At 37.8% G+C, this 16570-nt stretch overlaps 1 protein-coding gene across 2 annotated transcripts in view; it reads left to right on the forward strand.

The window, feature by feature from the left end:
* The window catches only part of ATP7A (ATPase copper transporting alpha), a 138574-nt gene that overhangs the window by 11923 nt on the left and 110081 nt on the right, over nt 1-16570 (forward strand). For both annotated transcript variants that reach the window (XM_075999565.1, XM_012755345.3), the window contains exon 2: nt 7700-7768. The gene's annotated coding sequence lies outside the window, so the exon portion shown is untranslated. The remainder of the gene's footprint in view (nt 1-7699; nt 7769-16570) is intronic.

Below are 16570 nucleotides of genomic sequence, written 5' to 3' on the forward strand. Positions count from 1 at the left end.
ACAAAATAGATTTTCTCCCAGCCTGTTAACTGCTTTTTACAAAAAACAGTATTGGCAAGATTGATTATATTGTTTCCTAAGATGAAAGATACCTTTGCACAATCAGCAAGATGGGTCACCAGTGTACACCACATATGTCGCATAATATAATTTCTGCCAACCTGAGTCAAATGCTAGTGTGTATGGGGTTGGTGGTATAAATCTACCTGTTACGTTATTGGTTTGGCTGATTAAATAGTGCTGATGAAACCAAGGTTATATACTTAATCTCTGTGGAAGTAACTTGCCCTTTGGAGTCATTAGCTATACCTGTAACTCTGCTCCACGCACGGTTTTCTGAATTCGGTTTGTTAGTTAAGAGGAAGACTAATCCAGAGTGAAAATAGTTTAGCAAAAAGCTGTCATCACTACCTACGTCCTTGTCCTTCTGACGGTTTTCAAATATATATAAATGTTTTCATTATGTCACTTATCAATAGACGCTGCAGTTAGAAACTTATTCCTTTGGGCTTCTGGAATATGCTGTTCCTAAAATATTTCTATGTTTCAACTCAAGGTCCCTTTTTGCCTTTATCTCCAGACTGTTTTGTTTTGAAACTTTATGGTCTCAGAGAACTAAGGAAAGCCTTGGCTCATTGTATGCATTTGCAGAAAGTAAAAAGACTTTTTTTAAAAAAATAGAGACAGGGGCTGGGCGTGGTTGCTCACTCTTGTAATCCTAGCACTCTGGAAGGCCGAGGTGGGTGGATCACTGGAGGTCAGGAGTTCGAGACCAGCCTGAGCAAGAGTGAGACCCCTGTCTCCACTAAAAATAAAAAGAAATTAGCTGGACAACTAAAAATATGTAGAAAAAAAATAGCCGGACATTGGTGATGCATGCCTCTAGTCCCAGCTCCCGGGTAGGCTGAGGCAGGAGGATTGCTTGAGCCCAGGAGTTTGAGGTTGCTGTGAGCTAGGCTGACGCCCGGGCACTCTAGCCTGGGCAACAGAGTGAGACTCTGTCTCAAAAAAAAAAAAAAATAGAGACAGGGTCTCTCGCTCTGTTGCCCAGGCTGGAGTGCAGTGGCATAATGATTGCTCACTGTAACCTCAAACTTCTGAGCTCAAGTGATTATCCTGTCTCTGCCTCCTGAGTGAGTAGTTAGGACTAGAGCCACATGCCATCACATGTGGCTAATTTTTAAATTGTTTGTAGAGCTGGGGTCTTGCTATGTTGCCCAAGCTGGTCTCAAACTCCTAAGCTCAAGTGATCCCCTGCCTTGGCCTCCCGAAGTGCTGGGATTACAGACATGAGCTACCAGGCCCAGCCTGAAAGCATTCTTGATATATATTTACTTCTTTCAAAATGAAAATACTTTATTGTTTGACTAGGACATTGATAAATGGTCAATGTGAAAACAAAATCCAGTCAATATTTAGATGTCTTTCCTTTCCAGGATTTATATATTTTTCTTATAACATTTATCACTACTTGATTTTATGATTTCTTTCTTTGTTTATTGTCCATCTCCCTGATGAGAATGTAAGCTCCATAAGAGAAGGGACTGTGACTGTCCCCTTCACTGCTGTATCATTAGTACCGTGTTTCCCCGAAAATAAGACGGGGTCTTATATTTATTTTTCCTCAAGAAGACACCCTAGGGCTTATTTTCAGGGGATGTGTGATTTTCCCCTCAAAGCCTCAGCTTGCACCACGCACAGGATGGCCGGGACCTGACGGGGGGGCTGACCTTGTTGGTGGGGCTGCCTGCACCTTTCTGGTCACCTCTGGGACAGTAGCTGTCATGATGGGGCAGATGAGAAGGGCTGTTCATCTTCTTTACCGCTCGGCCATGAAATGCATGGATTGTGCAGATGTGCTGCGTTGCCACGCCTGTCACTAGGGCTTATTTTCGGGGTAGGGCTTCTATTGTGCAAATGCTTAGAAATCCTGCCAGGGCTTATTTTATGGGTAGGTCTTATTTTCGGGGAAACACAGTACCTAGAATAGTACGTGAAACATAATAGGACTTTGCTGACTAAATGAATGAAGATTGTAAGAATCACCCTTAATTCCACCATCCAAGGATTAGTCCCTGTTAAAATTCTGGTATAAATTCTTCCAAAAGTATTTTTCTTTTATGTATATATTCTCATGTGCATGTATAAATGAATACAATATTTTTATAAAAATAGGACTGTCATCTATATTTAGCTTTGTAGTCTTTCTTTTCACTTAAATCATCACAGAGATGTTTTAATGTCATTAAGTACATAACTATGTGTTTTTAATGGAAACATGACAATTTATTTGACCAATTCCATGTTGATATTTAAATTAGTTCCAGTTTTTCAGTCATATAAACAATGTTGTGATAAGCATCGTTAGCCATACATCTTACTACAGTTGTCTGTACTTTCTTCCACTTTGGATATATTCTTAGAAGTGGAATTTCCAGGTTAAAGGGTATGTATATTTTGATGCTTTGGATAAATATTTCCAAATTGTCTTTTGGAAACCCTGTAGGGTTTGTTTTAGTTTATACCCCTATTAATAGTGTACTAGAGTCCATTCACTCAAAACTATTTTGATATTAATACTTTTGTATAAACGATTATATAAAATACAGTAAATATTTTTCGGTGCTTTATTGCTTTCTGAAGCAGAATACTATTAATAGTACCTGATTTAATTATAGCTGTTATATATGAAAGACCTGACACATGCTCTACCTGTTATTGCTGCCTGTCCTTGAGTTTAGAGAAGTATTCTTACCCACTACCACTGCCTCCGTAGGGCAGAGAAGTATTTTCCAGAGTGGGGAATGTCAGAAGATACATGTTCCTTGGCATTTTGATTTCCTAATTGGTATTCACTATGCATTTTTCTATAAGAAACAATGTTATAGTGTTATTAATATATAGTCCAGCTTCGTAATTGTCTAAATAAACTTTTTGCTTGAGGCCAGAAGTTCAAGAACAGCCTGAGCAATATAGTGAGACTCTTGTCTATACAAAAATAAATAAATAAAATAAACTTCTGAAGACTGACCTATGAACCTAGCCTTCATGTGTAGCACTTTTTCTATGAGAAAATATGTTTCATCTGCCAAATTGAGAAACAAGGAACCTGTTTTTAAATTGAAGGTATTCATTCAGTAATTATTTATTGAGGGCTCATTGTACCTGTTCAGAGAAATGTGCTAGGCTTTCAATGGGTATTTCTTTTTTCTATTTCAGAATATTACGGAGTACAAATCCTTTGGTTACATGTATTGCCTTTGCACCACCCAAGTCAGAGCTACAAGCAGGCCCAAACCCACAGACATCACACACTGTACCCATTAGGTGCAGATTTACCCATTCTCACCTCCCCCTCCCACCTGCCCAATGCCCTGTGAATGTCACTTCCATTTATTGATCAATTAGTACCAATTTAATAGTGAGTACATGCAGTGCTTGTTTTTCCATTCTTGTGATACTTCACTTAGAAAAATGGGCTCTAGCTCTATCCAGGATAGCACAAGGGGTAGACCACATTTTATTAATCCACTCGTGTATTGATGGGACACTTGGGTTGTTTTCACATCTTTGCAATTGTGAATTGTACATCTGTGAACATCCGAGTGCAGATGTCTTTTTTACAGAATGTCTTGTTTCCTTTTAGTAAATACTCGTTAGTGGAATTGTTGGATCAAATGGTAGTTCAACTTTGAGTTCTTTGAGATATCTCCATATTAATTTCCATAGAGGTTGTACTAGCTTGCAGTCTCACTGGCAGTGTAAGAGTGTTCCTATCTCTCCACATCCACACCAACATTTCTTGTTTTGGGACTTTTTGATAAAAGCCATTCTCACTGGGGTTAAGTGATAGGACATTGTGGTTTTGATTTGCATTTCCCTGATGATTAGAGATGTTGAACATTTTTTCATATGTTTGTTGGCCATTAGTCTATCTTCTTTTGAAAAGATTATGTTCATGGCCTTTGCCCACTTTTTAATGGGGTTGTTTGATTTTTTTTTTTTTTTTTGCTGATTGTCCTGAGTTCTAAATAGATTCTAGTTATCAGCCCTTTATGGGATGTACAGCTTGCGAAAATCTTCTCACATTCTGTACGTTGTCTGTTTGCTCTCGTGACAGTTTCTTTGGCTATGCAGAAGCTTTTTGGTTTGATCAGTTCCCATTTATGTATTTTTGTTGTTGCTGTGATTGCCTTTGGGGTCTTTTTCATAAATTCTTTGCCTAGACCAATGCCTAGAAGAGTATTTCCAACATTTTCCTCTAGAATTCTAATAGTTTCACACTTTAGGTTTAAATTTGTTACCCAGCATGAATTGATTTTTGTGAGAGGTGAAGGGGTGTGGATCCTGTTTCAGTCTTCTACATGTGGCTATCCAGTTTTCCCAGCACCATTTATTTAATAAGGATTCTTTTCCCCGGTGTATGTTTTTGTCTGCTTTGTCAAAGATTAGATATGAGGATGGTTTTATATCTGGCTTCTCAGTTCTGTTCCACCAGTCAATGTCCCTGTTCCTGTGCCAATACCAGGCTGTTTTAGTTACTATAGCCTTGTAGTATAGTTTGAGTCTGGTAAATTGATGCCTCCCATTTTTTCTTATTGCCTAGGATTGCTTTTGCTATGTGGAGTTTTCTCTCTTTCCATATGTAGCATAAAATTATTTCTTCTATATCTGTGGAAAATGATGTTGGTATTTTAATGAGGATTGCATGGAATCTGTAGATCACTTTGGGTAGTATAGAGATTTTAACAATGTTGATTCTGCCAACCCACGAGCATGGTATGGTTTTCCACTTGTTTATGTTCTGTGCTATTTCCTTCCTCAGTGTTTCACAGTTCTCCCTGTAGAGGTATTTTACCTCCTTAGTTAAATATATTCCTAGGTACTTTATTTTCTTTGTTGCTATTGGGAAGGGTATTGAGTCCTTGATTTGGTTCTCAGTTTGACTGTTGGCATATATGAATGCTTCTGATTTGTGTGTATTGATTTTGTATCCTGAGACTTTACTAAATTCATTTATCAATTCAAGGAGTCTCTTGGTTGAATCCTTGGGGTTTTTGAGATATAATATATCATCAGCAAAGAGTGAGAGTTTGATCTCTTCTGCCCCTATTTGGATGCCCTTAATTCCCCTCTCTTGTCCAATTGCTCTAGCAAGTACTTCCAGCACTATGCTGAATAGAAGTGGAGATAGTGTGCAACCTTGTCTGGTTCCAGTTCTAAGTGGGAATGCTTTCAATTTTTCCCCATCCAGTATGATGTTAGCTGTGGGTTTGTTATATATGACTTGCATCATTTTTAGGTAAGCCCCGTCTATGCCTATTTTGTTAAGCATTCTTATTATAAAGGGTGTTGAATTTTGTCAAATGCTTTTTCTGTGTCTATTGAGAGGATCATAGGGTCTTTTTTTTTTTTTTTTTGAGACAGAGTCTCACTTAGTTGCTCAGGCTACTGTGCCGTGGCATCAGCCTAGTTCACAGCAACCTCAAACTCCTGGGCTTTAGCAATCCTTCTGCATCAATCTCCTGAGTAGCTGAGACTATAGGCATGAGCCACCATGCCTGGCTAATTTTTTCTATATATTTTTAGTTGGTCAATTAATTTCTTTCTATTTTTAGTAGAGATGGGGTTTCATTCTTGCTCAGGCTGGTTTCGAACTCCTGACCTAGAGCGATCTGCCTGCCTCGGCCTCCCAGAGTGCTAGGATTACAGATGTGAGCCACTGCACCTGGCCGGATCATAGGGTCTTTTTTTTTTTTTTTTTGCTTCTATTTATGTGGTGAGTTACATTTGTAGATTTATGTATGTTGAACCATCCCTGCATTTCTGGGATTAAGCCCACTTGGTCGTGATGGATTATTTTTTTTATAAGCACCTGGATACGGTTTGCTGGGATTTTATTGAGAATTTTTTCATCTATATTCATAAGGGATATTGGTCTGCAATCTTTTTTGTTGTTGTTGAGTCCTTTCCTGGTCTTGGTACCAGGGTGATGTTGGCTTCGTAAAACGTGTTGGGGAGGATTCCTTCCTCCTTGATGTTGTGGAATAATTTCTGAAGGACAGGCACCAGTTCTTTGTAGGGCTGGTAAAAATTCATGTGTGAAACCATCTGGTCCAGGACTCTTTTTTTATAGGAAGGTTTTTTATTGTTGCTTGAATTTTGGTGCTTAATATTGGTCTGTTCAGGATTTCTATTTTTTCCTGATTGAGCCTAGAAAGGCTGTTTGTTTCTAAGAATTTGTCCATTTCCTCCACCCATTTAAGTTTATGTGTATGGACATATTTATAGTATTCATAGATGATATTTTGTATTTCTGTGGTATCAGTTGTGATTTCTCCTTTTTCATTCCTGATTGAGAAAAAAATCAAACAACCCTATCAAAAAGTGGGCAAAGGACAAGAACAGAAACTTTACAAAAGAAGACAGGATAATGGCTAACAAACATATGGAAAAATGCTCAACATCTCTAATCATCAGGGAAATGTAAATCAAAACCACAATGAGATATCACTTATCTCCAGTGAGAATGGCCTTTATCAAAAAGTCCCAGAACAATAAATGTTGGCGTGGATGTGAAGAGATAGGAACACTCCTACACTGCTGGTGGGACTGCAAACTAGTGCTACCCCAGGGGAAAGCAATATGGAGATTCCTCAAAGAGATACAAATAGATCTACCATTTGATCCAGCAATCCCATTACTGGTTATCTACCCAAAAGAACAAAAGACATTCTATAAAAAAGACATCTGCATTAGAATGTTTATAGCAGCACAATTCACAATTGCAAGGGTGTGGAAACAACCCAAGTGCCCATCAATACATGAGTGGATTAATAAAATGTGGTCTGTGTAGACCATGGAGTACTATTCAGCTTTAAGAAACAATGGTGATAAAGCACCTCTTATGTTTTCCTGGATAGAGCTGGAACCCATTCTACTAAGTGAAGTATCCCAAGAATGGAAAAACAAGCACCACATGTAGTCACCAGCAAATTGGTTTCACTGATCAACACCTAAGTGGACATATAGCAATAACAATTATCGGGTGTCGTGCAGATGGGAGGGGAGAGGAAGGGATGGGAATATACATACATAATAAGTACAATGCGCACCATCTGGGGCACGGATATGCTTGAAGCTCTGACTGCAGGGGAGGGAGGGGAAAGGCAACACACATAACCTAAACATTTGTACCCCCATAATATGCTGAAATAAAAAATACATAAATAGGCAACGCATGGTGGCTCACGCCTGTAATCCTAGCACTCTGGGAGGCCGAGGTGGGCGGATTGCTCAAGGTCAGGAGTTCGAAACCAGCCTGAGCAAGAGCGAGACCCGTCTCTACTATAAATAGAAAGAAATTAATTGGCCAACTAATATATATAGAAAAAATTAGCCGGGCATGGTGGTGCATGTCTGTAGACCCAGCTACTCTCAGGAGGCTGAGGGAGAAGGATTGCTTAAGCCCAGGAGTTTGAGGTCACTGTGAGCTAGGATGACGCCACAACACTCACTCTAGCCTGGGCAACAAAGCAAGACTCTGTCTAAAAAAAAAAAAAAAATACATAAATAAATAAAACAGGAATTGGTCAGGTGCACTGATGGCTTATTACGTGTGAGGGATTGTGCTAAGCAATTTGCATAGATTGTCTCATTTCATGCTCACAGCAATGCTGTAACTGTTCTTATTTTTCAGCCATGGAAAACTGAAGCTTAAAGAGACCACGTGACAGTCACAGAGCTTTAAATTCAGGAAGTCTCAGAGGTAACTCCTTTTCTTTCTTTTTCTTTCCTCCCTCTCCCTTTCCTTCTTTCCTTCTTCTTTCCCTTTCCCGACAAGGTCTCTTCTGTTGCCCAGGCTACAGTGCAGTGGTACTGTCATCATAGCTCACTGCAACCTCAAATTCTTGGGCTCAAGTGATCTTCCTGCCTTAGCCTTCCCAGTAGCTGGGACTACAGGTATGTGTCACTATGCCTAGCTAATTTTTATTTTTATTTTTTGTGGAGGCAGGGTCTTGCATGTTGCTCAGGCTGGTTTTGAACTCCTGGGCTCAAGCTATCTTCATGTCACTATGCCTAACTATTTTTTTTTATTATTATTCTTTGTCGAGACAGGGTCTTTCTATGTTGCCCCGGCTGGTCTCAAACTCCTAGGCTTAACCTATCTTCTCGCCTCAGCCTCCCAAAGTGTTGGGATTACAGGCATGAGCCCTCATACCCAGCTGATAACTCTTTTTTATAAATAAAATAGCTAACTTTTATAGAGATTTAAAATATTCAAAGCATTGCTGGGCCTTAATATCTGTGAAGGCCGGGCGCGGTGGCTCATGCCTATAATCCTAGCACTCTGGGAGGCTGAGGTGGGCGGATTGCTCGAGGTCAGGAGTTCGAAACCAGCCTGAGCAAGAGCGAGACCCCGTCTCTACTATAAATAGAAAGAAATTAGTTGGCCAACTAATATATATAGAAAAAATTAGCCGGGCATGGTAGTGCATGCCTGTAGTCCCAGCTACTCGGGAGGCTGAGGCAGCAGGATCGCTTGAGCCCAGGAGTTTGAGGTTGCTGTGAGCTAGGCTGATGCCATGGCACTCACTCTAGCAGCAAAGTGAGACTCTGTCTAAAAAAAAAAAAAAAAAGAGTATCAGTGAAGCTTCCTATATTTTGGAGGCTTCAAGATAGGACATAACCTTATTTACTCAAAATGTGCTAGTGCTGTATGATTTTATTACCCAAAATTAGGAATTGTATTCACATGAGCTAAGATGCGTAAGACTATTCAGCACAAAGCCAGATCTAGGATTTGACACCAGAGCCTTTGATTTGCAATGTACTGCAATGTGAATGATAGCATGTAGCTTATCTTAGTTCAGGGTACTGTGGAAAACTAGTTTGGTGAAATTGCATTTTAACAATCCTCAAGGAATGTTTGTTAAATAATTTGTCGTTTTCTAAAACTTTTACATTTCTCAAAATAAAAGCTGAGTGAAGAGAATTTTTCTGTATAGATTTGGAGACAGTATAGAGGAGTGGTCCAGAGTGAAAGTTCTGAGGTTAGATTGCCTGGTGGCTTCTTCTGATTTTCACTCTTTGATTTACTGATTCAAGCATGACTTTGAACAGTCAGCTTTGCCCTAAGCCTTAGTTCCCCTATTGTGAAAGATGTATAATATAATATCTTCCTCATAGGGGGAGTATGAGGACTAAATGAGAAAATGAGACAACCTCTCTACAAAGTGCTGGGCATGATGCCTTTTGGCTAGCCATCTTTCATCTTAGAATTGGACCCCTCATTCATTGTCCATAGATCCAAAGTGAAGCTTTGGCTGCAAAGTGTCAAAAAATGTGATACTTCGGGCTTTATTAAAATGCAAGCTTTTGCTCTGTGAAAGGAAATGAAAAGACAAGCCACAGACAAGGAGAAAATATTTGCAAATCACATTTTTTTTTTAAGAGATAGCGTCTCACCACGTTGCCCAGGCTGGGCTCAGAACTCCTAGCTCTCTGAACTCCGAACTCTAGTGATCTTCCTACCTCAGCCTCCAAAGTATCTGGGACTGTGGGGATGGGTCACTGTGCCTGGCTGCAAATTGCATTTTTGACAAAGACTTGAGTTCATAATAAAATTTTCAAACTCTAAGACTATAACAAGGAGAAAACAACCAAATATAATGGGCAAAAGATCTGAATAGATACTTCACCTAAAAGATATATAAACAGCAAGTAAAGGAAACACAAATGAGGCAGATGAAAATTAAAACCACAATGATGATTGTAACAAATGTACCACTCTCGTGCCAGATGGGCAAGGTTGTGTGTTTCTGGGGGCAGGTGTGTATGGGAAATCTCTATATTTTTTACTCAATTTTCTGTGATCCTAAAAATGGTCTAAAAATGAAGTTTTTTAAAAGCCTTAATGTGATATCATTACACACCTATTATTAGAATGTCTAAAAAAAACTGGCAATACCAAGTGTTAGCAAGTATGCAGAGCGACTGGAACTCACATGCATTGCTGGTGGGAATGCAAAACGAATACAGCCACTTTGGAAAACAGTTTGCCAGTAGTTTCTTGTGAACTTAAACCTATCTCTGTCATATGAGTCAGCACTCCTACTTATAGATATCTGTCCAAGAGAAATGAAAACTTCTGTTTACACAAAAACCTGTACATGAATGTTTATAGTAGCATTACTCAGCATTAGTCACCAAAAATTGGAAACAGCCCAGTTCTTTCAGCTGGTGAAATAAAGAAATTGTTGTGTATCCATACCATGGAATACTACTCCTTAATAAAAAAAGGAACTACCTGTTGATTCATGCAATAATGTAAGTGAATCTTAAAAAGCACTATGTTAAGTGAAAGTAGCGAGATTCAAAAAGCTACATAGTATATGATTCCATTTATATGACAATCTGAAAAAGCAAAACTATAGGGAGGAAGACAAGTGGATACCAGAGTTTGAGAGTGTAGTGAAGTGTTAGTTATAAAGCAAAGGGGTAGCATGAGGGAATTTTGGAGGTGATAGAATGGTGTTTTCTCTCTCTCTTTCTCTCTCTCTCTCTCTTTCTCTCTCTCTCTCACTAGCTCTTACCAGCTCTTACCAAATTGATGGACATATGGTCAGTGTTAGTATTTAGTTTGGTGTGCCAGCTCTCACAAGTAGAAATAAAGGCAACTAATTATCCCCCCCCCCAAATCTATATTATCAACTTGGTAGTGTGTAAAGTACGGTTCTGTTAAAGAAATGTATGGCTTTATTAACCATTATGTCATATGAAAAGTCACAGAAATCTGTTTTTCAGTTAAAAATAGGGAAAAAATATATATATAACTTTTCACTTCACTGGAATTTGCTGGTTATACCAGATGAACTTTTACCACTGCTTGAGCTTTCAGTAGATCATTTATGTAAGTTAATGATAAATTTTGTGAGTGTAACACCTACTTAACCTCCTTGGACTCTGTTACAGAAAAGCATTTATCTTACAGTCCAGTTAGCTTGGGATAGAAGGTAAATGCTTTCCTTTTGTAAATATCCTGGAATTTTAAATGATACAGAGAACAAAATTTAACATAAATTTAATTCAGTTGCAATGCCTTTTTTGCTTGTAAACTTGTATTTCTTCATAAACATCAGGTGTTGTACCACCCTTGTGAAACAGCTTGCTACAACTAGACATGTCCCAGGATTCTTATAGCATTGGCTTAACCAAAGTGGAGTTTGAACTTGTTTAAGGAAAATACATGGGTAGTGAGCTGAATCCTCTAATTCCTAGGATTTATGGATTTAACCTATTACGTGGGTTGTCACCCTCTTTATTTCAGTAAATAATTAATGTATGTTCATTGTAGAAAATTCATAAAGTACAGCAAAAGATTATAAGAGTACTACAAGAATTATTACTCCCAAGATAACAATTTGGTCTTCCAAACTTTCCTCTGCAGGTATATACACCTGTGTTTGTCTGAGTGTGCTTTTAAAAACAAAAAAGTACTCATTTTATTATTCAATATATTATTGACTATCTTTGTCAGAAAATTTAAATTTAATAGCCATATAGTATTCCATTGAATACATGAACCATCATTTATTTTACCAATCCCTGTTTTATTAGTCTTTTAACTTGTATCCACTTTTTTTGCTTTTATGAATATTCTTATACCTTTGAGTAACTCTCCATTTATTTCCTTATGATATATTCCTGAAAGCAGTATGGCCAAGTCAGAGAGCACTTTTCTAAAACTTATTTTTTATTATAAAAGTAATAAATATGCTCATAGTAATAAAAAGATACAAGGTACAAAAAGGTATAGTACAAAGTAAAATAATCTGACCTGACTTCCCAGCTCCCTTCTCGGAGGAACTGTAAAATATGCAGATTTAAATTCACATTATTCTAGATCAATGCCTGTAAAAAAATAAATAAGTTCATATTAATTTCACATTCTATAGAAAGTTCATATGTGTTGAATGGTATGTTTGTCTTCCTAAAACATCCACTCTAATTACATATTTTATTAAGGTTGAGTTAATATAGAGAGGTATTAGAGAGTTTAATAATGTTAGCAATTAAATATATCAAAATTAATCAGCTAAGTGCCAGTGGCTCACGCCTATAAGCCTAGCTACTCAGGAGGCTGAGGTGGGAGGATCACTTGAGAGGCCAGGAGTTTTAGACCAGCCTGGGCAACCAAGCAAGACCCCATCGCAAGAAAAATTAATCGCGTATACACTGACAATAATCATCTAGAAAATATAATGATAATGATAAAAAAATCTCAATCATATTTATATAATACCTCCACATCCCCCCTCGAGAAAAACTAAAACAATACTCAGGAATAAACTTAATAAGAAATGTGTAGGAAGATTCATATTGTAAAAAAAAGGTTCACTCTATCCAAATTAATCTATAAATTTAAGATATTTTGGCCGGGCGTGGTGGCTCATGCCTGTAATCCTAGCACTCTGGGAGTGCTAGGCGAGGCATGAGGATCACTTGAGGTCAGATGTTTGAGACCAGCCTGAGCAAGAGTGAGACCCCGTCTCTACTATAAATAGAAAGAAATTAATTGGCCAACTAAAAATATATAGAAAAAATTAGCCGGGCATGGTGGCGCATGCCTGTAGTCCGAGCTACTCGGGAGGCTGAGGCAGGAGGATCACTTGAGCCCAGGAGTTTGAGGTTGCTGAGAGCTAGGCTGATGCCACGGCACTCACTCTAGCCTGGGCAACAAAGTGAGACTCTGTCTCAAAAAAAAAAAAAAAAGAGTAGATCTCATATTAAGTGTCCTTACCACAATAAGTAAAATTTAAAAAAATTTCTTCAAAACCAAACAACAACAAAAAAGTGTTAGTATGAAATAGAATAACAGATCAATGGAAGAAAACATCCAGAGACCCCAGTTTAAACAATAATTTACGGTATATCTACTAGTGACAACTTTTCAAGTAGATGAGGAAAGAGTAGCTCACTTAACAAATGGCCTTGGGACAATCAGTTAATGATTTTGAAGGAAAAAATGAAGTTAGTTTTCTCTTTTATAAAATAAACTCTAGATGAGTTAAGGATTTAAATGTAAAATACATTTTGACATTGTTTCCAGTTAGAGACGAAAAAAAAAAAAGAAAAGAAAATATGAATTTAATAAAAAAAATAAAAAACATAAATGTAAAGTATAAAAGGTACCAAAAGAAAGTACAAGAGCAAATACTAGTACAATCTTGGGGATAAGAAAGGCCTTTCAGGCCGGGCGCAGTGGCTCACGCCTGTAATCCTAGCACTCTGGGAGGCGGAGGCGGGTGGATTGCTCGAGGTCAGGAGTTCGAAACCAGCCTGAGCAAGAGCGAGACCCCATCTCTACTATAAATAGAAAGAAATTAATTGGCTAACTAATATATAGAGAAAAAATTAGCCGGGCATGGTGGTACAGGCCTGTAGTCCCAGCTACTCAGGAGGCTGAGGCAGAAGGATTGCTTGAGCCCAGGAGTTTGAGGTTGCTGTGAGCTAGGCTGATGCTACAGCACTCTAGCCTGGGCAACAGAGTGAGACTCTGTCTCAAAAAAAAAAAAAAAAGGCCTTTCAAAGCATGATACCAAAGGTATGATACTTAAAAATTAAAAGCTTCTGCATAGGGGAAAAACCACAAACAGATAAAAGATAAACAACAAACTGAAAAAAGACTATCAATATATATGACAGGCAAATGATGAATATCTTTAATGTGCAAAGATGTCTTACATAACAGAAAGTGAACACCCAAAAGAAAATTCATAATAGAAATAAAGAGGCAATTCACAAATGAAGAAATACAAATGGTCTAAAAGTCTCACAAGTTATTGGAAATAAACAGATGGTCATTTTTCACATAATAGATTGACAAAGCTTAAAGAGAATTTTCGTAATACCTGATTAAGTGTGGGTAAGTAAACACGCTCCTATACTGCTAGTGGAAGCATGAGATAGTATCTTTCTGGAGGACAATTTGGCAGCATGTATCACAAGCCTTAAAAAGTACTTTTATATGCTGTTAGTGGGAGTATAAACTGATACAATTTTTCTGGAGGACAGTTTGGTACTATTTATCAAAATTTAGTATGTACATACCTTTGACTTAGCAATTCCATTTTCAGAGATTTTATCTAAAAGATATGCTCATAAAGATACATGTACAAGGATATTCATCAAAGCAGTGTTTTTAATAGCACGGAACTGAAAACAACCTAAATGTTAATCAGAAAGGAATAAATTAGATAAAATATAGCATATCTACAGAATGGAATATCATACAACTATTTTATAAAATACTAGATCTATGTATATTCTTTTGGAGGTAGTTCAGTTTTGTTTTATTTTCTTTTTTCCTGATTGTGGATGTCTATATATCTTGATACAAGATGTACAAAATAAGTTAAAAAAATGCAAGGTGCAAAATAGTACATGTAATATGGTCCCGTGTGTAAAGAATAAAAAAGAGGGAAAATAGGCATTGCAGAGGCTTGTAAAAACACTGGGAATAATAAAAGTCTTCATTTATATCTTTAGAGTATAATTCAAGAATGATTTATTTTCACTTTTTTCCCCCACTTGCCTTAAAAACGGTTGATTTTGGATCTGAGAACTAACATCACGTGCTAAGCTAATATAATATAATATAATTAATATAAAATATCTTTATATTAGATACTTTAACAGTTATGAGAATATAAGAATAATGTTACTATGTTCCTTTGCTTATTAATTAAGTATATTACACTAACAGAATTTGTATCTGTGAACAATGTCAACTCAGTCCTCAGATGGAAATGATGTGACATAGTAGAGATCCAGGTTGTTCAGCCTTTTTTTTTTTTTTTTTTTTTTTTTTTGAGACAGTGTCTTGCTTTGTTGCCCAGGCTAGGAGTGAGTGCCGTGGTGTCAGCCTAGCTCTCAGCAACCTCAAACTCCTGGGCTCAAGCTATCCTCCTGCCTCAGCCTCCCCAGTAGCTGGGACTACAGGCATGCGCCACCATGCCTGGCTAATTTTTTGTATACATTTTTAGTTGGCCAATTAATTTCTTTCCATTTATAGTAGAGACGGGGTCTCACTCTTGCTCAGGCTGGTTTTGAACTCCTGACCTCGAGCAATCCGCCCCCCTCGGCCTCCCAGAGTGCTAGGATTACAGGTGTGAGCCACCACGCCCAGCCTGTTCAGCCTTTTTAGTAGAAAGAATACTCAGAAAGGTAGTCTATGTCCATACCACGCTGAATGTGCCTGATCTCATCTGATCTCAGAAGCTAAACAGGGTCGGGCCTGGTTAGTACTTGGATGGGAGAAAGGTAATCTCTTAGTTTTAACATTCTTAGGCAGGTTGAAATGACTGTAGTGCAGGGGTTGGGAACCTTTTCATGTTGGAAGGTCGCATTAATTTAGCTATAATCAAATAAGGCCACATTCCAGAAACTTCAATTAGATATACTTAAAAATGTACATTATTTTGTAAAAATCTGACTACTGTGTATTAACACTTAATTTCAAAAAATGAAAACTATTTGTTAATTTTAAAGTCAACCTTTTTTTTTCTTTTTATTTCAGCATATTATGAGGGTACAGATGTTTAGGTTATATATATTGCCCTTGGCCCCCCCACCCTGAGTCAGAGTTTCAAGCATGACCATCCCCCAAATGTTGCAAATCTCACTCATTATGTATAGATATGCCCATCCTCTCCTCCCCCCTCCCATCTGCACCACACCTGGTAAATGTTATTCCTGTATGTCCACTTAGGTGTTGATCAGTGAAACCAATTTGCTGGTGACTACATGTGGTGCTTATTTTTCCATTCTTGGGAAACTTCACTTAGTAGAATGGGTTCCAGCTCTATCCAGGAAAACACAAGAGGTGCTTTATCACCATTGTTTCTTAAAGCTGAATAGTACTCCATGGTCTACACAGACCACATTTTATTAATCCACTCATGTATTGATGGGCACTTGGGTTGTTTCCACATCTTTGCAATTGTGAATTGTACTGCTATAAACATTCTAGTGCAGATGTCTTTTTATAGAATGTCTTTTGTTCTTTTGGGTAGATGCCCAGTAATGGGATTGCTGGATCAAATGGTAGATCTATTTGTATCTCTTTGCGGTATCTCCATATTGCTTTCCACAAAGGTTGCGCTAGTTTGCAGTCCCACCAGCAGTGTAGGAGTGTTCCTATCTCTTCACATCCATGCCAACATTTATTGTTTTGGGACTTTTTGATAAAGGCCATTCTCACTGGAGATAAGTGATATCTCATTGTGGTTTTGATTTACATTTCCCTGATAAATAGAGTTGTTGAACGTTTTTTCATATGTTTGTTGGCCATTATCCTGTCTTCTTTTGTAAAGTTTCTGTTCTTGTCCTTTGCCCACTTTTTGATAGGGTTGTTTGATTTTTTTCTTGCTGATTTTCCTGATTAACCTTTTAATGATTTTATTGTGTCTGATTTTTGTTGGAAAGCATTTGTGGGTTTTTTTTTCCATCAACAAGGCACAGTTTAATAAAAGAATGAAGTCACACATGTAGGTCTAAAAAGCAACTG

Source organism: Microcebus murinus, chromosome X (genome assembly GCF_040939455.1).
Source record: "Microcebus murinus isolate Inina chromosome X, M.murinus_Inina_mat1.0, whole genome shotgun sequence".
In the NCBI taxonomy this organism is placed as follows: Eukaryota; Metazoa; Chordata; class Mammalia; order Primates; family Cheirogaleidae; genus Microcebus; species Microcebus murinus.